Source organism: Pogona vitticeps, chromosome 3, assembly GCF_051106095.1.
Source record: "Pogona vitticeps strain Pit_001003342236 chromosome 3, PviZW2.1, whole genome shotgun sequence".
Taxonomy (NCBI): domain Eukaryota; kingdom Metazoa; phylum Chordata; class Lepidosauria; order Squamata; family Agamidae; genus Pogona; species Pogona vitticeps.
In genome coordinates, this window is record NC_135785.1 from 61,729,250 (window position 1) to 61,755,092 (window position 25,843).

Here is a 25,843-nt window from a genome sequence, read left to right on the forward strand (position 1 = left end):
AAATGTGCCCCTTATTCATCACCACATATACTGCTTCCTTTTACAAATATAATCTCAAAGCAGCACAGAATCATAGAATAATGGAGTTGGAAGGGGCCTATAAGGCCATCAGTTCCAACCCCTGGTTCAATGCAGGAATCCAAATCAGAGCAGATCTGACAGATGGTTGTCCAATTTTAGAGACTACAATAGGATAAAATACAGTAGCTGGGAATCACAATGAAAAGATAAAATCTACCAGCAATATTGTAGAACGACAATGATTAAGAAAAACCAATAAAAACAGGGGGAGCGACACCATGCAGCTTTTGTTAACACAAAAATACTACTAAAATTTCTATTTCCAGTTGTGTGTGTGTACATGTGAAATGCTATTTATGAAATGTTGGGTTCTTAAACCAATTTTCAAGATTTCAAAGCCTTACTTGAACATATTCAGATCTGTGATTCAGATCTGCCCTCTGCAATTCAATTTGCCTTGCTCCATAAAAACTGGACTCAGCTAATGTGGCAAGCTAATACACCAAATAAAACCTGTAGCCCTAGTGGTAATATATTAAGGAAAGGAGTGTTAGGTCCCTTTTTGGTTTCCCTTTTGAACTTTATTCTGCATGTGCTCAGTGCCTTTTTAATCATTCTGTGCTTCAGAATGAAATTTGGCTAACAATACACATTAGCCTCCCCCCCCCGTCCCTTAATGTTTTAAATATCTGCAAAATTACTTCTATTTAGGCCTAATTTATGATGAAGTGATGCAGCTTCCTGCAAAGCTCTGAACTACAGAGAGCTATTCTAGCAGGCTCTCAGTAGTAACTTTATCTTCCACTCACCATTCTCAGGCCTGTTTAAGTTACTGCCAATTTTAGAAGCTTTTGTTTCTGTCCTCTCTCCCTCTCCCTCTCTCTCTCTGCTTCTCAAAATGTCTGGCTAGTCACATGGTCTAACTTCTCTGCAGAAGGTGAAGGGAAAGAGACTCCTCCTTCCTGCTTTGCTTCTCCAATAGAGAAGCCTACTGGGTGATGCAAGCAGGCAGATATGCTAATATCTGTGCACTGAAGGATTGTGGGAGGAACATCTAGCCCCTGATGGGGGTCCTGTGAGGCACCCCAAAACACTGAGTAGCTCTCCTGGCCTCTTTCAGACTGGGGCTGTGCAGCACTGTTCTGATCAGAGGGTACAGCCGGCGGTCACCATGCCTTTGGAGGATAGTGCACACAAAGGGCCAGGAGGCTTAGGGGCCATTCAAACTCAGACCTGGCAGGGGAGATACCATTGTTGTAAAAGTGGTTTTCCTAGGATAAGGCTCATCTATTGCACTTCGGATGAGCTGATCCCTGTGATTTCCCCAAATGTGGGAAAATCAACTGCCTAAGTGGGAGATTGTGTTTGTGGTTTCCCTTGATCTTTCTAGAACCACTCTTTGGTCCTTTGCTATTTTCACTGCTTGCTGCCATAGGCCTGTTTGCCTTGCTGGTTTTCCAGGTGGGCTGCAGGAGGCAGATCCTAGAAAGCTAGCAGTGCAGAATGATGAGGTCCAAACAGAAAGCAGTCTCTGCTGCCAGTTCAGAGGCCTCCCAGCATGGCAGTGGGAGGCTTTTGGGTGGTGGTGGCTGAACCCTGGGTTACTGCATTCACTCCATAAGACGCATGTACTTTCCCTCCCACCTTTTTAGAGAGAAAAAGTGCGTCTTATGGAGCGAAATATACGGTACATTTATAGTTGGAAAGAAATCTATTGAGTAGTCTTATCCTCAAATAGAATAGAATAGTGCTGTTCCCAGATGTCAATTGAGATGTTACAGCTGAGCTGGTTCGAGGACGAGTTCAGGGCATCATTGACAAGAGCCCAGAAGAGTTTAGATTTATTAAAATAAAGTGCATTCTACTTATGCATTCCATCCCTTTTGAATTGCTTATCTATTTTTAAGTGCTATTAATTGTTTATATTTCTTTTTTATATCATAATATTCTGCGGGTAATGCATTTAGGTTTTCCTTTCTATAGTTGTTATATACCTCTCTCAGGTTTTTTTGTTTTTTTTTTTTTTTGCTACATAACATTCCTTGTCAAACCACTTATCTTTAATGAGGCTTGTGGAATCAGTTGTTTGGAGGTTAGTGCCATATTCATTGCATTGATTAGGATTGAGTAGTTATTTATAGCAGTGGTGGCATTTGTGGCTCTTATGATTGAATTTTTTAGGGACTACCCCTCAGGGGAGCCAAAAACACCTTCTAGCTTATTGTGGGTTTCCTCAGTCTAGTGTATTCTCCTTTGTTTGAAGCTTAGAAATTTATCTTGGAGATGAGGTTTTGCACTCAAATGGACAAACTTTGAAAGTAGGAGGGTGGCATTAAGGTGCAATTGGTCACTATCCAGCCTTAGGCATACAGAAAATTCCAGTACCTCTGTAGATAAAGAATGGGATATTAGCACAAAATCCACAGCACTGCTTCCATGTCCCCATGATTTGTTGTTGTTGTTTACTCATTAAGTCGTGTCCGACTCTTCATGACCCCATGGACCAGGGCACTCCAGGCCCTCCTGTCTTCCACTGCCTCCCGGAGTTTGGTCAAATTCATGTTGGTAGTTTTGATGACACTTTCAAACCATCTCGTCCCAATACATAGGTGAATTCAGGACGTTTGCCATAGCATGGGTTCCCATTTAATATTATAAAACCAAGGCAAGTCACCATTTGGATCATACAGATGCCACTGTAATTCACCTTAGTATCTTTGGATATTCTATTGTAGCTAGGGGCAAAGATCTCATTTTCAACTGCCCCCATAAACTAGAAGGAAAGAGTGAGCTGTTATTTGAGCATAATCTTGCATTAAATTATGAGTAGTTGGGCTCTAGGGAGTTTGCATTGCAGTCCTATTATATAATTTTCCAGGTCTTCCCAAGCTCAGAGGTATGAGAGACACAATATGATACATTAGAGAAGACTTCCCTGACATTCCAATGGCCATGCAGGCTGGGGATGGCTAGAGTTCTACTCCAACTTATTCTGGGCAGAGCACCAAATTGGGTGAGACTGTGTTAGAATTTTATGAGCTCATTTGGGAAAGTTGAAAAATGTGACTAATTAATAGAACGCGTTGGCAGAAATTAGTATTAAGTTGCATTTGAAGGAAGCCCATTGAATCAGTAGGGATTTGGTTAGTCAACGTTTCTGTAAGTTTTGCTGATTCAAGAGGCCTATTCGTATCAATACTTACTACTAGATTTCTGCTTTTGTCTGTCCTTATGGTTGAATGCTTGCCTGTCACTCTGTTTGAGCACTCCTTTCCTGCCCATTCCCTTATGTGCTGTTTTTCTCATAAAAAATTAGGATACATTTATTTTTCTCACAAAAACCAGATCAAACAAAACAGCAAAACCCTATATGTTGAACCCGTGAGAATCCAAATAAGGACAGGTTAGAAGGCATTGCTCATGGGTTCAAGTGGGGGGAAAGTAAATTTGTGTGTTATGGTCAAAGGGAAATGTCACAGCAGCAAGCACTTCCAGAACTATTATGATAGAATGAAGCAAACAGCCTGCCTGTGCTAGAGGATTATAATCTTCAAGGCCAATTTCCCCTTCTTTCACACATATAGCTGAAGGCATGACAGACTCCCTGCAGACTTAAGAACCACAGGATAAAGGAGAACTGGACTCACTGTACGTTTTCCTTTGAACACATGTCTTCCACAAGCTAATCTTTGCCACACTATTCCTGCATAGATGTTTTTCAATGATTGGACACATCAGAGAGGAATTTTGAATAAAAAGAAGGAAGTGATGCTAGAGCTGGGTGATGGAACTGTCACTGGCCTACTAGTTAGGAGAGAGTCTATATGATTCCCCAAGCCAAGTTAGACAAACTGTCCTTTGCAATTTAAAGACTCTCTGTGGGACAGAAATTACTTCTGAGCATCTTCCATCCCATGGCCAACTGTTTCTGAAAACCCTGCCATCCCCATAATCCCTTACTTTTAACACAAGCTTTATCAGGGACTTGCCTTACTGAGGAGACGGTAGCAATGGCTGTTTATGAGTTGGGAATTGGAGACAGGTAGATGGATGGTAAAAGAAGGAATAATGTCTTGGTCTTGACTTTTCATTCTCTTCAAAATTTGTTATGTATTCCCTCCCTAAATTCTGATCGTGCTATAGGTCTGGGGATTATCATCAAAACACCAACAGGAGCACTTCATAAACAGATGAACCAAAGCTTGGCATGGTCATAACAAAAGAACTTGTGTTAGTCATTACTTTGCTTGGGCGTCCAGCTACTGTCATTGGCATTGCTTCTCAGGAGAGTAATTTGTTGCATTCCTTGTTTTCACTGCATTGGCTTTGTCACTGCACCATTGGAAAAATAATGCTGAAAAAAATGGCTGTGAGCTTGCAAATAAAAATTGTTCACAGAAGCAAAAAAAAAAGTTTCATTTTTCAAGAGACTCCCATTTCCCCTCACATTCATGCTTAGTCTCTCCCTGGCTCAATTCACTGATTTTCTCCAACTCTTCATCATAAAAGTACAGGCTTGAACCTACATAGGGAACCCGAGTCTTTCTCTGCTCTTTCTGCAGCACGTAGTGAACCCTCCGGCACTGCAGAATGGATTTCATGGACAGAATTCCTACTCCTGTCCTCTGAAGATGCCGGCCACAGAGACTGGCGAAACATCAGGAAGAACAACCTTCAGAATATGGCCAAAGAACCCGAAAAACCCACAACAACACTGAGATACACTTGGTCGTAGGCAAGCCAATATATTTAAAAGTCAAGATCCCTGTCTGTAATATAGGTACATATGGACATTGGAGTACTGGCTCACCTTACAATACTGTTGTGAGCATAATTAACATACATAGGCATGGCTCATCTGTTTATGCAACAAGTACAGTAGTTTGTTTTTATACTTTACCATGTTATATTGTTTCTTTTGGAATTTCTTAGCAGCTGCTCTTAAGCTCAGATCCCATATTTTCCAAGACAGATACATACCATGTGGTTTGTGGTTCGCTCTAATTTTTTTTCTGAAACTAAGTGTGAGTCTTAAACATGTATACGAGGGAGTAACCCTTGCTGAATACACTGAGACTTAAATTCAAGCAAACACGCATAACGTTGTACTGTTATAAGAAACCTCTTTAAAAATTAATCATGGCAGTACATCATTGTTGCTCACCTTAGCATTAAAGCATTATGTACAGGAGAGAGTGTAGAGTTCAGTATTCCAGCATTTCACTGCTTTGCAATCCACCTTCTTCATGTACAATACAATTTGAAATTCTTTCCTTAATCTGGCTCTTGATTTCTAGGTTTATGCTAATCCTCTAAAGTATTTCCTAAGCTCTAAAGTGTATTTTGAAAGCTTGCCAGACTTGAAGTGATATGAAAACTGCTGACATATGAATTTTAAAACACAGATTATCCTCAGAAAGTAGTACAGTATAGTTGCATATGTAAATAAACACCATAATATTAAAGCTTCCCTTGAAGCTATAATAATTGCAGAGTTTGTTCCTAGGAACTATTACCTTTTGGCTGAATTTTGCTGCTATTTATGAAACACACAGTGCACCAGAAGTTAAGACTGCCAGTGCCTGGCAGAATTAGAGCATAATGTTTAATGCATTATTATAAATTATACTTTTGTAGCTCATTAAAAAGTTTCCTTTTCAAAACATACTCACAATCTGGGTTGAACTTCATGAGAAGACTCCTGTTTGCTTTAATAAGGTAATTAGAAGTAGGCCCAGGGTTATTTAGGGACTAATTCAAAACATCTTGGACATTCCCCGTAATACACTGTGATTGAGGTTTCTCATGACTGCAAATGTTGTATACTTTGGTAGAGGTTTCTACAAATGGTCAAGTAAGATGACTCCTCTTTCTAGGTATATCTAATCAAGACTGAGCATACAAGTATATAAATGCCAGGTGTTCTTGATTTGCAACAATTGTATGTAAACTCACTTCGGTTTTCATTATTCTTTGTACATCTTGATAAAAGAAAAAGGGAAAGGGAAAAAAAGAGTGAGCATACAGAACAGTTACCATGTGGTCAGAATTTCACATTCCTGGCCTACTGCTAGGAGATTAAGAGGATCAAAAGCCAGAAGGAAAAGTGTATGCCAGTGATTTCTGTGTTAGCATGAATGGTTAAAATAATACTTTTGGTAAGGCATTCTTATTTCTTTAGGAAGCACAACAAAGGATGAACACAGGTGGTACTTAATATGTATATTCCCGCTTTTATATCATCTTATAGCAATGGTTCCCAATCTTGGGTCCTAGATGCTCTTCAACTACAAATCTGAACCCATCCAGCTAGCAGTAAAGGTTTCCGGGAGTTGTTGTAGTCCAAGAACATTTCTCCACCACCAGCCCATGACAGAATGAGAGATACAGGCATCAGTTCCAGGACTGTTTGGGAGAGAATATCAGGAGAATGAGGCCCTTTGGCATGTCCCTGAAATCCCCCCAGACTATGTTATGACCTGAACTGCTGGTTTTAATCCTTTTTAGCTGGACATTCCCAGAAGGTGGTGCTGCGGGGCTGGTGTTCATCTTCTTCATTATTAGCATGTGGGATTACTCAGGGCACAATTTTCCATGTGCTTTTGAACATTTACATGAAGCTGCTAGGAGAAATCATTTCGAGTTTGAAAAATGGGTCTCACTACGATGCTAATTCTATCTCTCTTTCTCAGCGGATGCTAAGGAGACTGGGAATTTTGATGCACTAGGGAGGGGGTAGAAAAGCAAAAACAAAAGCAAAGCAAAGCGTGCTGCTTATAGACTGTCCAATAGTGCTTAAAGCACTTTCTGAGTGGTTTACAATTTAATTATGCAGGCTACACATTGCCACCCCAGCAAACTGGGTACTCAATTTGCCCCCCTCAGAAGGATGAAAGGTTGAGTCAACCTCCCACTAGCTACGTCAGCCTGCTATCAAACTCAGGTTACGAGCAGAATCTTCATTGCAGTACTGCAGTTTAACCACCTTGCCATGAGGCTCTTTGGTGGTGGCTGAATAAACAGAGGCTCAGCACCTCAGCTGTGGAACTCTTTCCCTCTTATTTTGGAACTCTAGCCTCATTTTGGTTTTAAAATGTTTCACTCTACTTTTCTTTATTTTTTAAAATTCCATTTTTGTACAATAAAATATCAATGTACAACTTATACATAAATTCTTATACAGGCAGAAATTCTAATTTATAAATACTTTAAATAAATAGATATACCCTATCTTTCCTCTGCTGCCCCTCTTGGCAACCCCAGAAGCGATGCCTTATCTTTTTTTAAAGGTAGATATATATACTAAAAAATAAAATGTGATGGGAACATGGAAATAAGCAGTAGTTCACACTTCAAGGAAAAAAACATGAAAAAAATTTATGCAGCACTCAGGTGAATGTCAGGCAGAAACTGAACTTGTTGGATGAACCCCTGAAAACTAGTTATTAAAGTCGCAAGGGCCTTCTAAAAAGTTCAAGGACTATCTAATCTTGCCAGCAGTTGCTGGAAATGTAGCTAATGTCCACCTGTCAGCTCAACCCATCGACTGGGAAACAAAAGTCAATACACCGAAAAAAGTCTCCTCTTTTTGCTAGCTATTGCTGACTGCTAGAAGGCACTCACGCTCCCCAACTAAACCAAATCCATAAGTTCTGCTCGCCACTTTCAGATCTAAGGGTTTCGTCATTCCTATTCTCTGCATCACTTTAATCATGCATCTTTGACTTTCTTCTTCTGCTTTGTTGCTAGGAGACACGCAAATGGGGAAGAAACTACAGAGAACAAGCTATAAAACAAATATGTGGCTGTAGCTCATACATTTTGTTCTATAGACCATAGTCATAAGCTAAATTCACCATTGATCCCTTGATGTTTGATAAAACTATATAGAGGGCAGAAGTCCGAAATCACATTTTACAGAGATTGTTCTTTTATGAATAGTTCTCAATATCATAGACACATTTACATTTTACATTAAAATTGTTTTAATATATGACATTTTATATTGTCTTTTAAAATGTTTTTAATGTTTTTAAGTTTTAATGTTGTACACCGCCCAGAAGCCACTGGTAATGGTGCGGCTAAAAAATATTGTAAATAAATAAATAAAATAAATTTTAACATGTTCTTTTCTAAAGAACCTTTTAGTGACAACGCACACGTGATGAAATTCAGCCTGTGTTAGCTGTGCAGCTGTTGTTAGAAATATTGCTCATTTTAAATCATCCACATTTAAAATTTCTTGTTGCCCAACATTGGAGACTAATTTTTAGATGTACATTTCAGATTTTTTTTTAGTAGTATAGTATTTAAAAGCACAGTGCTTGAATGAGAACAACAAAAGTTTGAAAGCACTTATATAGCACAGGTATACCCCATTTGGAGGCCCACCAACCTTGGGCCTCCAGATGTTCTTAGACTATAACTCCCAGAAGCCTTCACCATCACCTCTGTTGGCCAGGATTTCTGGGAGTTGAAGTCCAAGAACATCTGGAGGCCCAAGGTTGGGGATACTGCCCTAGAGAGCCCTGAAAGTTCCTTGTCAAACATAGCAAACATAGACTTGAGGCTGAGTAATGTACTTAATAGACCAGAGACATTCTCTGTATGGATAAAAGAAAAGAAAAGAAGAGACTCCCAGCCCTACGTGGGGAAAGCACAAATTTATATGCCTTGCTGGGCTCTTGCCAACTAGGGCAGAAAACATGGGGGGGGCTTTCTCCCCTTCTTGGTCTGTTTGCCTTGCTTGCTGTTTTGGTGTTTAATTTTTTTTAAAATTACTTGTGGGGTAATTTTAGCGACATTAGCTACATTCTCATTCCATGGTCGTATTTGGGAAATGATATGAAAGCTCTAACACAGTGGTTCTTAACCTTTGTTACTCAGATGTTTTCAAACTGCAACTCCCAGAAACCCCAGCCAGCACAGTTGGTGGTGAAGGCTTCTGGGAGTTGCAGTCCAAAACTCCTGAGTAACCCAAGGTTAAGAACCACTGCTCTAACATTTCTGTCAATCTAGCTTTGACTCACCATGGCCTTCATCCTCTCTCTGATGTTGATGCTCATGTTGCTGTTTCCTCTGCCTGCATTGGTTCCATGTTGATTTGGGCTCCCCTGATTTCACCTCTGAGGTGGGGGCTTGGGATTTTCATACTTCCCCCCCCTTTCCCTTAGGGACCTGGATCTGAACCCAAACCCATCCCTACGGATGTTCCTTACAAATGTAGTCCCACTCCCTGGGGAATTCTGGCTCTTTTTCTAGTGAGTCCTTTGCCAAATAGAACTCATTCCACTTCTGAGCATCTCCCAAGCCCCTTCACCAGGGTCCTCTTCTTTTCCCTAGGGCCCTCTAGTTCCCTTTCCACAGGTTCTATGTCTCTGTGTTGATGTGCTTCCCCAGGAACCTGTGGTTCCTGCTCTTGGGGAACCTCAGTTTGGCAACCAGCTTCCAGACAGGTCGGTTTCTGTGGGATCTCATCTCTATTAGCAGCGAGGCAGTTTTTATAGCTGCCATCCACCAGGGATAGATGATTTCGCTCCTCTTCCCTAAGGGTTGCCCCCCTGTCTCCAGGGCTGATGTGGCCAGCAGTGCCTCAGTCTGGGTCCCACTCTCACAGGAGTGTCAGGTTCCTGTGGCTCCCTACCCCTGTCCTCACCACGGAGACCTCAGGGTAGGCATTGGTGTCAAAGTTGCCATAGACTTGGGCCCTAAGTCAGAACACAACTACTCACCAAAAGGCCCTGTCCTCTTCACAAACCCTAATCTGGGAGACCAAAGCCCTTAATGCAGGGGGGAAATGTTAGAATGTAGAACACGACAGCTCTTTTAGGAAGAACAATAAGTTTTCTGACTTTCAGGAATAAAGAGAAAGTAGAACTTGAGTTTAGCTATGTCTCAGTTATTGTTCAGGAGGAAAAAGAAGGTCATGTATTTAACTTTTTGTCTATTGCCCCCATTTGTGTAGGTAACTTACTAGTACTTTGATTTCTGACATCCGTGACATCAGTAACCTCTTCAGGACCTTATCTCAGAGCATGTTCTCATGCTTTTTCTTAAGAAAAAAAAAGTGACTCATTGGACTGTTTGCAAAAGGGAATGACTAGACCAGCCTGCAGTTTTTTTGGAACTGTAGCACACACTGGTAATACCTGCCTTTAATAAAGGGCTGAGGTGAGAGACTTTCTCCCTTTATTTAATGCTTTCAAAATAAAAATCCCCAAAAGAAAAAAGTAGCGCTGTTGTATCTACTGTGAATTTGAATTTCTCAAGCTGCCTGCTCTCTGGCAACCTTATGAGGGAGCAGAACATCTACGTTCTCTGTAACACCCATTTCCAGCTGACTGTGGCTTATTTCAAGAATAGAACAAGTGTTAAAACCTCAATATGCCCATAATTTCCATTGCTACTACCTTTATCTCAGGTGCAAGGAATATTTTGATGCCATTTTGCTTTTACAGACACCACTCTTGAAGCTTTTTAGGTCTTGACATGCTTTCATTTGCCCCTTTTCCCATAATGCTTTGTGGGTCATAAAATACAAGGTTCAGGAATTTTGGCTTTGCAGTACATGAGAATTATTTTGCAGCAGCCTTCCATTGTTTTTCTATCCTTTCTCAGCTGTCATTCTTTATTACATCAAGCAGAATGGTAAAGTGGTTCCATTCAATCATTTTTACTATGGAAGCTGCAGCTTCTTTTTTCCTATGATGACCTTTGCAACTACAATTGTTTGCCAGGTAGAAATTCAACAGATGCTACTTTACCCAGCACTTCAAATGCAGTGAAAAATAAAGCCGTGCTTGCCACTCATTCTTGGGGACAAAGAATTTCTGCAGTGTGAGGAAAGTAATGTAACTCCATACTATTCCAAGCAACGTAAGCACACAATACGAAAAACTCTCATATAAAACATTGCCAAGTTTTAAGGTATTTCCTGGACAAAATCTAACATTATGCAAGCAAACGTCCACTTGCACAAGAGTTCTTTACCTCCTTTTCCCTAGGTTTTCTGTACACTCAGCAAATATGCCATGGAGGGTCTCTTCCACCTTCCAGAACAGATGTGAAGTGTGTGAAAGGGAAAGCGATCAGAACCTTTCCACCTATACAAACACACCCCATCCATCTAGAATGACAAAGAGTGTCATAGTTCAAAAAAGTAATTTTTGCACATTCTGCATAGGGGGAAAGGACACTGTTAAATGTAACCACTGTAGCTGCCCCATTTGCAACTATTTGAGAAGTGGGTAGCATTTACTTCTACGCTGCTGAAAATCATATCATAGCACGAGTTGCTGGAAATGACAAAATACTAAGCATAACTAATTCAGATGTCCCATTGTTTATGCTAGTAGAATCATAGAATAATTGAGCTGAAAGGTCCTATATGGCCATCAAGTCCAACCCCCCTCCTTGGTGCAGGAATCCAAAGCAAAGCAGATTTGACAGGTGATTGCCCAATTTTCTCTTGAATGCCCCCAGCATTGGAGCGCTCACCACTTCTTGAAGCAATTGGTTCCATTGTACTGCTCTAACAGCTAGTAGTACTGTAGTAGATATTCTACTAGAGACAAAAAACATTGCGAAACTTTTTCTTTACAGTTCAGTATCTGGAAAATTACAAGGACTATGAATTACATAGGATAAAGAAAATTACAAGGACCTTTGTTGTGCACAGTAGCCACCATGACATGTGATGTTTGCAACCTTTACAGAGCTGACATTGAAGGTGTTTGAAAAATATAGTCTGGAGAAACTCAACTTTTTCAGTCAGTGTTATGATGGGGCTAGTGTAATGCATGGCAGGAAAAGATGAGGGCAAGCCCATATGCAACAGCAATTTCAAAGAAAAATCTCTTAACAGAAATTTAGTGAGCCAACTATAAATTCAAATGGGCCTACCTTTACTATGCTAAAGTAAGCCACATTTAGAGTAGACCCATTTGAAGCAATGCAATTTACAAAGGAGTTGACTTACCAAATCACCATTGATTCACTGTGCCTACTCGAGTACAATTTACTATACTAAACAACTGGATTGGGGTCTTTGTTATTGTTCTTAATAAAATGAACAGGAGATGTTTTTGAAAGCGATGAAATAATTACTGCAGTGGCAACTGTTGTAAATAACTTGAATTTTGAGCAAGTAAATCCACTTAGTTTTGCAGGAATCACAGACCTGACAAAAAAAGAGATAACACTGTTAGAAAAACAGAGCAATCTAAACATATTTCAGTAATTTTACCAGCAGAGTGGCCTTTGCAAATACATATGTACTTCTGGCTGCTACAAAGAGGTTTGTGTACAGCACAAACATCTGTGAGTCAACGTTTTCTAACTTGAGTCAACATTCTGTAGAGACTTCCTGTGACTCACAAGCATTTAGCAAAATGCATGTGCATTGAAAAAGAACAGTCAGCTCACATTCTTAATTATTAACTTTTCTTAACCTACTTTAATTCTAGCAAGATTCGAACATTCCCTGGATGGCTGATAGGAGGACAGGCACTCCATCAAATAGCTGAGTCTCAATTTGTTAAGGAATTATATACTAATAAATATATCTTAAGTGGACTCATTGCTTACTGACAGCCAGTGGAGTTTGGCATAGTCACAGCACAATCTAGCTGCTCAAATCAGCAACTCTTAGGCAGCCTTATGTAGATAGTGTAGCGGTAATTTATCACAGGTAAAACCCAGAGCAGAGACAATTAGTCCAAATTATCTCAGTACAGAAACAGTCAGTCAGTGCGTCAGTCAGAGCTGAGAAGTGTTTCTAACCATGCAACTAGGCTCTGTGTGAACATGATTTCTCAAAGGCTTTCATGGCCAGGATCCGATGGTTGTTGTAGGTTTTTCAGGCCGTGTTCCTAAGGTTTTTCTTCCTAACGTTTCGCCAGTCTCTGTGGCTGACATCTTCAGAGGACAGGAGTTAGAACTCTCTCTCGGTTGTGGTGTAGTGTGTGGGATGGTTGAATATTAGTAGCTGTGGGATCAGCTTTTTGTCCTTTTCAGGAGATTGGGTAATTATGGAGATCAGGGTGGTTTTTGTTATGGCTGTATTGTTGTGATAAGTTGTGGCCAGGTATATACTGGGACCACAAAACACAGCATCCACACCAGAATCAGAGAACATGAAAGACACTGCAGACTAAAACAACTGGAAAAATCGGCAGTAACTGAACATCCCCTGAAACAAGCCAGAGATGAAATCATCTTTCAAAATACAGATGTACTGGACAACACCAGCAATCATTATGTTAGACTACACAGGTAAGCCATTGAAAATCACAAACACCAGCAGAGCTTCAACAAAAAAGAAGAAAGTCCAAAACCCAACAAAGTCTGGCTCCCAGCACTGAAAAATACAGCCTGCAAAAGGTCAAGAAACTCTACCCAGCCACAAGGACCGGTGATCACTGCACACAAAAGACTAGCTAACAACACCCATCAATCATAGTGACAGACCATCTCACCCCCTTATCACAACAATACACCCATAACAAAAAACAGCCTGATCACCATAATCACCCAATCTCCTGAAAAGGACAAAAAGCTGATCTCACAACTACAATTACTGGCGAATCATTAGGAAGAAAAACCTTCAGAACATACATGGTGTGAAAGCTGAACAATGGTATGGATGATCTTGGTCTTTGTTTCCAATGATGCATTCTTATACTTGATTTTTTTCTAGTTCCTTCACTGCTACTCTTCCAAGTCTTAGTCTTCTTCTGATTTCTTGGCTGCAGTCTCCAGTAGGATTGATCACTGAACCAAGGTATACAAAATTTCTAACTATTTCAATTTCTTAATTGTCAACCCTAAAATTCTGCAGTTCTTTTGTAATCATGATTTTTATGTTCTTATCATTCAGCCACAGTCCTGCTTTGGCACTGTCTTCTTTCACTTTCCCTAAAAACCATTTCAAGTCACTGCTGCTTTCTGCCAGTAAGATGCTGATATCTGCGTATCTTAAATTATTGATATTACTTCCATCATTTTTCACTTCTCCTTCATCTAAATCTAGTCTGGTTTTCCCTATTATATGTTCTGTGTACAGAATGAACAGATAAGGGGATTAGGAATGCTGAATGACAGAGAAACACACTATATGACCAGGAAAAAACAAAGAGAAAGTGGAAACAGAATAATGAAGAGTTATACAGAAGAGATAAATGGATGATGGACTCCTTTACAGAGGAATCCTATTATGAAGAACCTGCAGTTTTAGAGAAGTGAAAACTTCTCTGAAAGCACTGGGGAAAAATAAATCACCAGGGGTAGATGCTATACCAATAGAATTTTTTTCAAGCCACAGAGATTGAATAGGTCAAAATCCCAACAAGTATGGGAAACAAAATAATGGCCCACAGACTAGAAATGTTCAATATACATTCCAGTTCCCAAGAAATGAGATGCCAAAGATTGCAGTAACTATAGGACAATTGCTTTAAGTTCCCATGCAAGCAAAGTGAAGCTTAAATTGTTGCAACAAAGGCTTTTACCTATAGGGAACAAGAAATGCCTGATATTCACACTGGCTTTCAAAAAAGAAAGAGACACTCAATACACACTCATGTAAGCAGCAGATATGCAGGACCCATTAGCAGCTTTCATTGCACAAAGTCTGAGTAAGACCAGCCATTGTAAGCTGTGTTTAGGGGGATGCAGTTGGAACAGAATATATCTCGTAACCCCATTAAAGCAATTATTGTGATTTTCAGTGTTTTTATTTTATTACGGTTATTGTTTGTTGTTCTGAGCTGTGAGCAATTCAGAAAGATTTGGCTGATGAAGAGCTAATAAGAATCCCAAGTAAATCAACATAATGGGATCAGACTGTGTTGCTTCTTACTGAATACCTCTGGTGAACAAATGAGGCAATTGAAATAAAATAATTTTTTAAAAGCACTTTTGCAGTGAATTTGTAAAATCTAATCGTTCTGAAATGTACAAATTGTTCAGACGCTACATACCTAATATATTTCTGTTCCATTTAGGCAATCTAAATATTGGTTTGTCTACCCTTTCATGGCAAACCCCAGAAGAGCTCATCTTTTTTTATGCATCAGTTGTTACATTTTTCTATCATTTCCCGATCTGACTACAAAAGCGTCTACACAAAAGAAAGAGATTTCACACATTGAAATGGGAGTCTCTGAGGACTTGTTTCTGCTTTGAGGTTTTAACACATTGCAGTACTCCATCATTTATGGGGCCAAACTCTTCCTTGTGTTATTTAACAACAATAAAAACCTCAATGCCAGACACTATACAAATGCTAATTTAAAAAAAAAAGATCTCTCTGTTCAAATGCATCATTAAAGAAAGCAGGACGTCTCATAAGTCTATTTTTTAAAGAATGGCTTGGATGTGAAAAGCATTCTTAAAATTAGAAAGCACATTAATAATGGCTACTATATGCATTTCTATTGAATCCACATGTACTTGGACTTTGATGGTTCTGAATTCAATTTCTGTTCTATTTGATATAAAATATCCAAGTAACAGTGGTGCCTCGCTTAGCAATTGCTCCATTGAGAGATAAAATCGCTTTGCGATGATCATGGGGAAGCGATCATGGCAAAGCGACTCTTTTTGCACAGCTGATTGGCGGTTCCAAAATGGCCACCGGAAAAACAAAATGGCCACCCGCTGTTTTGCCTCACTTTAGAGGCACCGAAAATGGCCGCCCCTATGGAGGATCTTCACATAAGGTGAATTTTTAAGCGCATAGGAATGCATTAAACACATTTTAATGTCTTTCTATGGGCTTTTTAATTCCGTTTAGCGATGAAATCGGTTGGCAACGTTTTTCCTGGAACGGATTAACGTCGCTAAGTGAGGCACCACTGTACAAAGGCAGTATCTGGAAGCAACCTGATTTGGTGCGTTCTTGTTACGGGTTTTAGTCATTATGGCTACTGAATAATTGAAGGGTTGATGATGTCTAAAATCATCTTGAAAGTCTGAAATATATGGTGTTGCATGCTCTTATAAGTCTTTGCTTATAAGATATTATCTTGGACATTGTTTTGTTTGCGTAATCTATTTTCAGTTTTTGTTATTCTTGTGGTTATTTGCCTAAGGACCCTTAGAGCTAACTGTGTGGTACTACAAATACAGGACTATAATTTTGAAAAATGAGATCAGAAATTCTGTTTATCTGGGTTTGTGACTATTATATGGTTAGTATATGACATAGATAAGTGATGGAAAATTGACAGGAAGGTGAAATGTTTGTAAATGTAATGTGTCTCTCATAATGGATATCTACTCAGAAATCAAAGGGCATTCTATGAGACCACTGAAAAAATGTGAAAAATGCTAGCTTTCAACCCACATGGACCTTCATTGGGCACCATTTTCTGTGGCTGGTACAGTGAAAATTGAAGAGTTCTAAAAATCTTAATTAGAAGTTTATACTAGTTTCAAAAAGAGAGTTGGAAAGTAAAGCCAGGAGTGTTGGTTTTAAATTCCATCTCTGACAATTCTCCCAACCTGCCATAAAACAGGGCGCCAGCCACTCAGCAACCCTCACTTCCCACTTCCATTGTCTTATACTGAAACAAAAGTTCCTTTTCCTTATCATGGTCAGACTGTAGGAAAAGACTGAGGCAAAATAGAAGACCATTCTGCCTTCTTTTCATTTCCTGTTAACAATTTGCAACCTGCTCCAAGCAGGAGGCTTACAACTGGCTCAGTTTTTTTCTGCTACTAACGTAGCCCAATAAATGCTTTCTAGTTGTTTTTCATATGTTCAAAGCTGCACAGCTTGGCAAGACAAACACATTTTGGTCAGAAAATGACATCCACTTAAATAGGTTTTGGCACTAACAATAGAAAACGTGTTCATATTTAAATCTACACATGGCTTGGCCCTAACAATCCTCTTTATTTTATCTTTTTCTAACAGTCACTGAACTTGTCAACAAAGTTTTTCTGAGAACTGAAATAACACAAGATAAGAAACAATGAAATATCCAGATGCTTTCTCTCAGCCTTTTATTCAGTTATAGCTTCTGGGTACCACTTGATGATACATATTTTGTATTCAGAGACTGTTGCTCACCCACTGTCCCTTCTGTGCTGTTTCTTATGCATTCTCTGCCTTTAGGATCATCCTGCCCTGGCAAGGCTTATGTACTAATCAAAGTATAAGTGCATCTTGCAATACATACACATCACAGACCCTCAGGTAGCAATTGCTTCAAACTGTGGGATAGGAAAGCAGAAGTTCACAATTGCAAAACTAGCCTGAAGTGCAATAGGGGTGATTTTGCACACCATAATTATATGCTAGTTGGATGCACTTTATTTTAGTTGCATGTTTTGCATAATTATGTAAGCCACCCCAAGTAGTGTCCTCACTAAGTTGGGTGGTCTGTAACCTCAATAAGTAAATAAATAAACTGCAATGCCATAGAATATCATTCTGTTAAGGATTCTTCACAAAGATAAGGATTATTTTTGCCCACTATAGATTTATAAATACAGAAAATACCAAAATAAAAATATACTAATAGTTAACATAGTCTAGGGCAGTGATGGTAAACCTATGGCACACGTGCCACAGCTGGCACACAGAGCCCTCTCTGTGGGCACACAAGCCGTAAGTCGCCATAGAGAAATACTTACCCATCCTCTGATCCCAGATTTCAACACTCCCCTCTGCTGGTCCAGTGGAGGAGTGCAATGGTGGCCATTATTGATCTAGCCCAATGGGGGATTGGAGGACCAGTAAGTATTTATTTGTTAATACCACCCATAGCAAAAAAAACAAAAAGCAAACAAGCATTTAATCCTTGCAGTGCAGGAGCAGTTGTTTTTTTTCTAAGCTAAAACTTCAGCATTCAGGTTTTAATTGCAGTATTGGCACTCTGAAATAAATAAGTTGATTTTGTGTTGCAGTTTGGGCACTTGGGCTCAAAAAGGTTCACCACCACTGGTCTAGGGAATGAGCCAACTTGTCAAAATATCTAGGACTATCCTCACAGAGTTGAGATGCTTTTATAAATGTTAAATGTTACACACAGAGATGGGCACAAAACAAACTACAAAGCACCCCCACAAACACACACACAAATTGGGCCATTTTATGGTTAATTTCAATACTCTTTAGGAAACACACCTACCCAGAATGAAACAAAAAGCCAACGGTGATAATAGTGCACTTTGTACTATTTGTATACTTTGTGGTTTGGGCAATTTGGGATTTCTAGGAGCCCCTGCATGAGTTAGAGCAGCTTCAGCTGATTCTCCTCCCCACCCTCTCCAAGTTTGCTGAAGACTGGATTTGGGACAACAGAGTTATAGCCCCCCCCCCCAAAAGCTGCTCCCCCAGGAAAGTGCTGTTTAGCTAGCTGGCATCTCTAAGTCTCATAAGGGCCATTCTACCACTCCCAGAAGTCCTGAATTGCACAAAAGATGAAAAGGTTCATTTCGTCAGAAAGTCTGTGAAAGCGTGTGGTTTGTTGATCATGAATAGCAATGAACCACGGACCATGACAAACCACCCTTTTCCCAGTTTGTTCCCATCCCTAGTCACACAAAATCTTCACTAAATTTTGTTCACTTGCTATTGCATGAGGTACATGTAGAGATGTGCAGACTAGGGATGAGCACATGAAATCTTTCATGTTTGTTTTGTTTCAGATTCTCTTTTGGGGCGGGCTCTTTTATTTGCATATATTTTGTGTGCAGGGCATTTCATTAGACATGAAAGGGACTGGCTCTTCTGGATTCTTTCATTTCATTTTTTTTCCCAATTCATTTTTCTGGTGCTAGGAAGTAAGCTCTAAGGAACGTACACATTTATTACCTGGTGCTGGTCTTGGAAGCCCTATGACTTTATTCTGGTGCTGAAGGAGAACAGGGATGGTTTTATGGTGAAGGTAAAGAAGATGTTAATGAAATATACTTGAAATTAATTTACTTTCTGTCAGGTGTGTGCAGAGCTTAGAAATAAATAGTCAAAAATACCTAGTTATTTTTAATAGCTGCTTTCCACAATACCTAAGGTATAACTAAGTTATGATATGATTGTAACTTGACAAGGAATAGCCATTCATTTGGCAGGTTAACCGTAATGTTTAATTGCATTGGGTGTGAATTCACCAAATGGCAACGGAGGAATCTCATGTGACTCACATGCTGGCTTATGTTGAGCCTCATGCTACTACCTCAGTGTTCTGTTGTAGATATTGAGGTGATGATGAGGTAGATGTGAGGGCTATGTTTTATATCAGTAGCCTGTGGCTTACACTACAGAACTGAGATTTCTAGCAAATAACTAATGGTAACAATTTAGTTACATATGAGAAATTTTGAAAGCTAATTACATTTTGAAAATGTAGTGGTAATGGTAATTAATGGGCTGTGAATCCGTAACAGTCAGCAATTGCTTTTTTTAAAACAACATTTTAAGTTCATCACATATGGTCCCCTTTTATCTCTTTATATTCAGTTCTCCCAGGCTTATCAATAGCCTTCACGTTTGCTCTCAGCTCAGGAATTTTGGCAGGTGTTTTTAATTATTTTATTTCAGTCCCAAAAAAGTATATTGCAGAACCAGCATTGGAACAGAAGACTGCTTCAGCCTAAACTAAACATCTTTTGAACTACATAATGTGGATATCATACAAGGAAACAGGAGTTAATTGATTTCATATGTCTATGAAGCCACCTTCATATGTTGCTCTGTATTTTCCATAATTCCTCATCTTTAGTCTCTTGATGTGCTGGATTTCAAAATATATTCTTCTTGAGAAATTCATAGTAGTGTTAAGCAACTGCTGTTCGAACATGAGCTTCTCAGTTTGCTGTTGCTGCTGCTTCAGCCAGATTTGTATTACATAAACTTGCCTTCCATTTCACACTAGTTTTTTTAAAGGCATATTTCCATACTGCTGGATAAGCAGCAGGTACCGTCTTCACATTGCTTTGCGTTATACCATTAGAGGTAGCAATACATGAAAAGAAGAGGAAGAAGAAATCTTCCTTAGCACTTTGAAAAGCTGGTTGATGCAAGTGGCACTTTAGGGAGCCATAGAAGTAATGTGAATAATCCATCTTACACTTCTCCCAAACATCATAATGCACAATGATGCCACAATAAGCTACCATATTGCAGTGCTAATATACTAAGTGCAAACTGTCCACTGAAGACTCCCAGATTTATCCTGTGGGGGTATTTTCATTTGTCAAATGTTTCCAGTCAAAATTTATGTAGAGGGGAAATGTGTATTTTCTACAAAGAAAATTTTTAAATAACTCTCCCAGACAGTTTATGTTTTGTATTGTTTGGACAAAAGCAGGATCTAGGGACCAAGAACCATGCTGTACAGGACATGATCGAATCTTAATTAAAAGATGGTCTGTTTTACTGATGGACATGTTCCCTGATTCTTTTCAGATTCTGCTTGGCATCTAACATGGTTTCTCAGCAAACATTTGGATTAAGCTCATCTGTTTTCTCATATTCATCTTCTGGCTTGTAATATGCTCAGTATTATGCTTTCTCCTATTGACCCTGGTGAGAAATTTGGCCGCCACCAATACAAAAACAAAGAGATAGGAAAAGGGGATAGTATTATGTTTTCACATTTTATTAAGATCTCAGCAAACCTGCACTTCCTGAATCAGTAAACAAACTGGAATACAATATATCCCATATCTATAAGTATACCACAGATATCTTAAGCTGATTTTTAATCTCTCTGAAAATATATTCTGCCCAGGCACAGGGAACGAAGGCTAGCCAAATGGAGAACAAAATCCTGCCTTTCTTGGGGCCATGTCCGTGCAGGCTTCACATTGAATCAAACATACTATTTCAAGGGATATTTACAAAATTACAAGATAGAACTCAAACTAGAATACAATATGAGAGAAATTATCTAGATGGTGCTATTCAAATACAGGTGTAGCATATCCACCAGTCATCACTATTAAAATGAAATATATGATGTGGATGTTTTTTTTTTTTTTTTAAATGCTAGGCTCTAATAATTTTATATTTATAGTTTTTGCATATAGTTTTATATACATTTTCTAGATGATGATGATAACAATGATTTTCTTTCCCAACACTTCTAAATCTTGAAGAAGGAGGGGGGGTGGAAATGCCCATATGACCAGAGCCATCCCAGTATATTTAGAGGAACAGTTTTGGTACCCTCCCACATCACTTTTAAAAGAATGGGAAAAGACCCAGGCATTTACTGTATTCTGTTTCAGGAAAAAAGGCAAGAAAGATGGGGAGGCAAGGGGACAAGAAAGAAATGTATAAAATTGCTCATAATACTAGTGTTCATTTAATTCTACTTTTATAATTTAACATGTTCCAAATTAGTGGACCATTTTAAATTATGTTAGTCGTTCAACTTTTGAAATTGGCCTATTTCTTCCTTAAATATGTTTTAAATTAGTTTATGATTTCATGTATTTGCTTGTACAATAAGCCTCCTGTAGAAGACTGCCTGAAAGGTGTCTGAGAAATATTTTTGGTTTAATTTAGCAAATTAGCTTCTAGATTAGGTTTGAGGAATATGTGATCCTACATCCATATGTTGTTGAACTGCAACTCCCATCTGCTTTAGCCAGCATTGCTAGTATTGCAGATAATGGGAGCTGGAGTCCAATAGCATCTAGAAGGGCGCACACTTCTGATTCTGATTTTATATAGCCCTTAATTGCCAGAGACACTATTAGGCAAACTTCACCAGAAGATGAGGAGGAAGAGGAAGACCTATATTAGATTGGTTGTTTGCCACCTCGGGTCCCTAGATGTTCTGGAACTAAAATTCCAAGAAGCTTTCACCACTAGCAGTACTGGCCAAGATTTCTGGGAGTTGTAGTCCAAGAACATCTGGGGATCCAAGGTTGGAAACCATTGCTATAAGAGAATATAGAAGTGTCTCTTAATCAGAACAGGTATTGTGTGTGGGGAGAAAAATAATAAATTGATGTAACAGCAGTTCTTATTCCCTGTGGTACTGCACCCTAAGTTCCATTAATTCAATAGCCTGCTCTAGTTATGACTTACTACTCAATTTTAGCCAATATGCGTTGTTTACAGTACCAAATGATGCATCTAGCCAGGAAAAGAGACCTGAACATTTGAGTGTTATATGCCTAAAACATTTTAGTTTTCCTTCCCCCATCTCATGGCTATAACACAAAAAGAGGAATATGTTTAAGGGTCACAGTGTCATGTGTAATGTGTAGGAGAAAAACACAAGATTCACGCAAAATCCATGCAATTATCCCTTTTAAATACAGGGACTTCTCTAACAAGATAAAGTTATCAAAATAGACCATTAGCAGATTATTGTGGTTCATTTTCCATCAGCAAATGGTTTCCGCTAACAGTTCCACAAGGGCATCGCTCAATACAGAGTTGCTGGAAGGCCTAAATAACATGGCGTGGAAGGGGCTGTAAAGATCCCTGTTCAGTATGGGGGGCGTTGGTGAGGTCCAAGCTAATGAGACAGAATCAATAGGCCACACAGAAATCTTCCCTGAAGCCCTAGCTCCTGCTTTATTAAGTGATAAGGTGAGTTTGGAAAAACTATTCTTCCAATATCTGAATAAAATCTTTTCTAGGCTAAGCAAAACACAGAGATGGATATTCCATTTTGCTATCTCAGGATGGTCTGTGCCTTATTACTTGATCAGTTACACAGAAGGTCAGTGCCTTGTTACTTGATCAGTTGTATGTTGCCATGTGAAATGAGAATTGAAAAAAAACCATTCTCCATTGTCAAGTGAAGCATTCTGGAAATCTATATGGGTGCGAAGTGCCAGACACCAAGAGATAATGATCTATACAAGGTTCTTAGGCCCTCCTCTGGCATTCATAGCAAATTGAACCCTAACATCTTTTCAGTGTCGTCTTGTACTTGTGTCTTTATTTATGTATTTATGTATTTATTTACATATTTATCTATGTATTGATTTATTTAAAGTATTTTTACCTCACCTTTCTCCTTAAAAGAACTCAATGTTTGTAATGTTTGACGAACATATATACCCTCTTCAAACCCACAGTTTTAAAACCAGGTAAGGACCAGATATACATTCTCTGGCCTCAGCCCCTCTGCTCCTGACAGCCCTGTGTTTGTGGAAGTGTGCTTTGTGAAATGTATTTACACTGGCCCATGTGACTGAGAAACCTGCCTTATTATTGTTACCAATCCCACAGAGCATCTGAAACCTATATAGCTAATCATGCTTACACTTTTATGATACATATTCCTATCAATGGAGAGAAACCAGGAGGGAAAGAATACATTCTAGTGTGGAAAGAATACATTCTCCCAGTTTTAGATTGGTTCAAAGTTTACGCCTGAACTCCTGAAGGTGGCTGATTTTTGTCAAATCATTGAAGAGATGGTCCAGTGGTAGCGGCACAAGGGCTCATTGTACTATCAGCAATTTTCCTTATTTTTATCAGAACATTTCTTTAGTTTCCGAGGATCTTGATGCAGCTGAAACAAAGAAACTCTTATGCATACCTACATAATAATTCTGTTGCATCGGAACACACCTGTGGATAATTTACTGATAAATAACCCTTCATTAAAGAGAAGAACAACAGTTTCTGAAAAATGAATGAAACCCAATAGTATTCTAAATAATCTTGTCAAAGCTAATGCCCATCTGTGGGTCTGGTTAACTATTAGAATGGTGCTAATGGAAAAATTTTGAAGTCTTCGGCTTCCTGCCTACAAAATAAGCCTACTACCTTCCAATTTGCAGCCTACAGCTCCATGCAATTTTCTCTAACAGACCCAGGAATGTCAAGTGTTCCTGCCTTGCATTTATAAAAATGTTCTTGCAGTCTTGGAAAAGCAGGAGTGTGTTAATAAAAGGACCAATTTAAAACAATATGTTTATTTACATAATTGCTATCCCACATTATTGTTGGAAAACACAACATTGGCATACACATACTGTATTAGAATACAAATGGTCGCAGGCACCACAAGCATGCCACTGATAAATCACAGCAATATACATCTCATGATGTAACCGATGAAAAAAAGGTTTGTTCTCTAGTGGTAAAAAGTAGAAGCACTTGTGTACTGTTTTAAAATTATGAGTTGATGGGAAACACTGAATAAATAATACATCCCATAAAGGAACTGTGTGTTTAAGGACTATAGAAGTCCTTTCTGATGGATGCTAGGCTGCACCCTTCTTATTGAACTTCCACTAAGCAAGCAAATACATTTTTATTCACATAGACCTTTGACCACTGATCATGACCTTTCAGCAGCAAGGAGGGTAAACTAAACCTATACAGAACAAAAACAACCAACCTTGCAGAATGGGGATGGATGCTGAAGAGTGTCTCCCACCAGGACAAGATTCCAGCTGGACCATCTGGAAGTCACTTAATAGACTTCAAAGTGAAGTAAGGAGATTAAAGAATAATCAAGTAAAAGGGAGCTAGTTGAAGATAGGAAAAATTTCTGTGACTGTGGATAAATTCAATTAATGAAGCACATGTGAATCCAATTTATATCCCACCATGTGTACAAAAGAAGATCTACTAATGACCAAGATAACACTACTGAAGTAGCCCAATTCAGGTCAAAAACAATCAATCTTAACATTTTAATTTGTTATTAATTTTATCTATATTTTATATATGTCCACAACTTTAAATTGTGCAGTGCTCTGATATGAATAATGAAAGATTTGTTTAATAGTGTTTTAATTGTAATTTGTTGCCATTTTTAGCTCTATTGCATTTTAAATGCACACTGTAAACCACCTTGGGTCCTGCAAGGGAAAAAGGAAGAAAACCAGGAAACAAACAGTTAATCCTCATATATCAAGACAGAACATTTTAGTCTCCCAGCATCACATTAGGTTGCATTAGGAGAGAAGTATAATCTGTAGCGTATTTTCCTGCCTTGTGTCAACCACTTCCCAACCATGACCCCACACTGTTTTGTCCATTCCACCAGCACATTTGGGCAGTTCTGCCAGTATATATTTCACAACAGTGGGGCATGCCAAGTACCACTGGGTTAGCAGGGCTTCCTCCCCATCCTATAGCTCTTCAGTTAGTAGAACCTGCATCTAAAACAAAGTTCTCTGTTGACCATGAGTAATTCTTACTTTTACTAATGACACATTGATTTTTTCAGGCTTTGCCCTGCATATTTGTTATAGGAAACAGATCTGGTTTGACTAAAGTCTATCATGTCAAGGTACCTACAATCTTATATTCACTTCTGCATTATTTGTATTAATGCCAAAAGTTTCTTTTCAGACATTTCATTTAAGAGCTGATACAGTACCTATAGGAAAGGGATGTGTGCTGCTGTGCGTTAAACTGCTGAAGCCTCTGTGCTGCAAGGTCAGAAGACCTGCAGTCATAAGATTGAATCCACACAGTGGAATGAGCCCCCGTCACTTGTCCCACCTCCCGCCAACCTAGCAGTTCGAAAGCATGCAAAAATGCAAAAATGTGACTAGATAAATAGGTATCACCTTGGTGGGAAGGTAAATGGTGTTCCGTGTCTAGTCACATTGGCCATGTGACCATGAAGGATTGTCTGGGGACAAACACTAGCTCTATGGGTTGGAAACAGAGATGAGCACTGCCGCCTAGAGTCGGACACAACTGGACAAATTGTCAAGGGGAACCTTTACCTACTTATAGGATAGTAAGTAAACAAAGCATACACTTTTCTTTTCTTATGAAAACTAAATAGAAATTATGAAAAGATGCCTGAAGCATATAGCTGATTTCCTACTTTGTGTTTTCTAATCAATTGATGCCCTTAATGGCCTTAAAGTTTTC

General features: G+C 39.0%; 1 long non-coding RNA gene and 1 pseudogene across 1 annotated transcript in view; both read left to right on the top strand.

Annotated features, from left to right (window-relative positions):
* The window catches only part of LOC144587907 (uncharacterized), a 174,463-nt gene that overhangs the window by 14,456 nt on the left and 134,164 nt on the right, over positions 1-25,843 (top strand). The window lies entirely within an intron of this gene.
* LOC144588515 (U1 spliceosomal RNA) lies at positions 1,247-1,399 on the top strand (annotated as a pseudogene).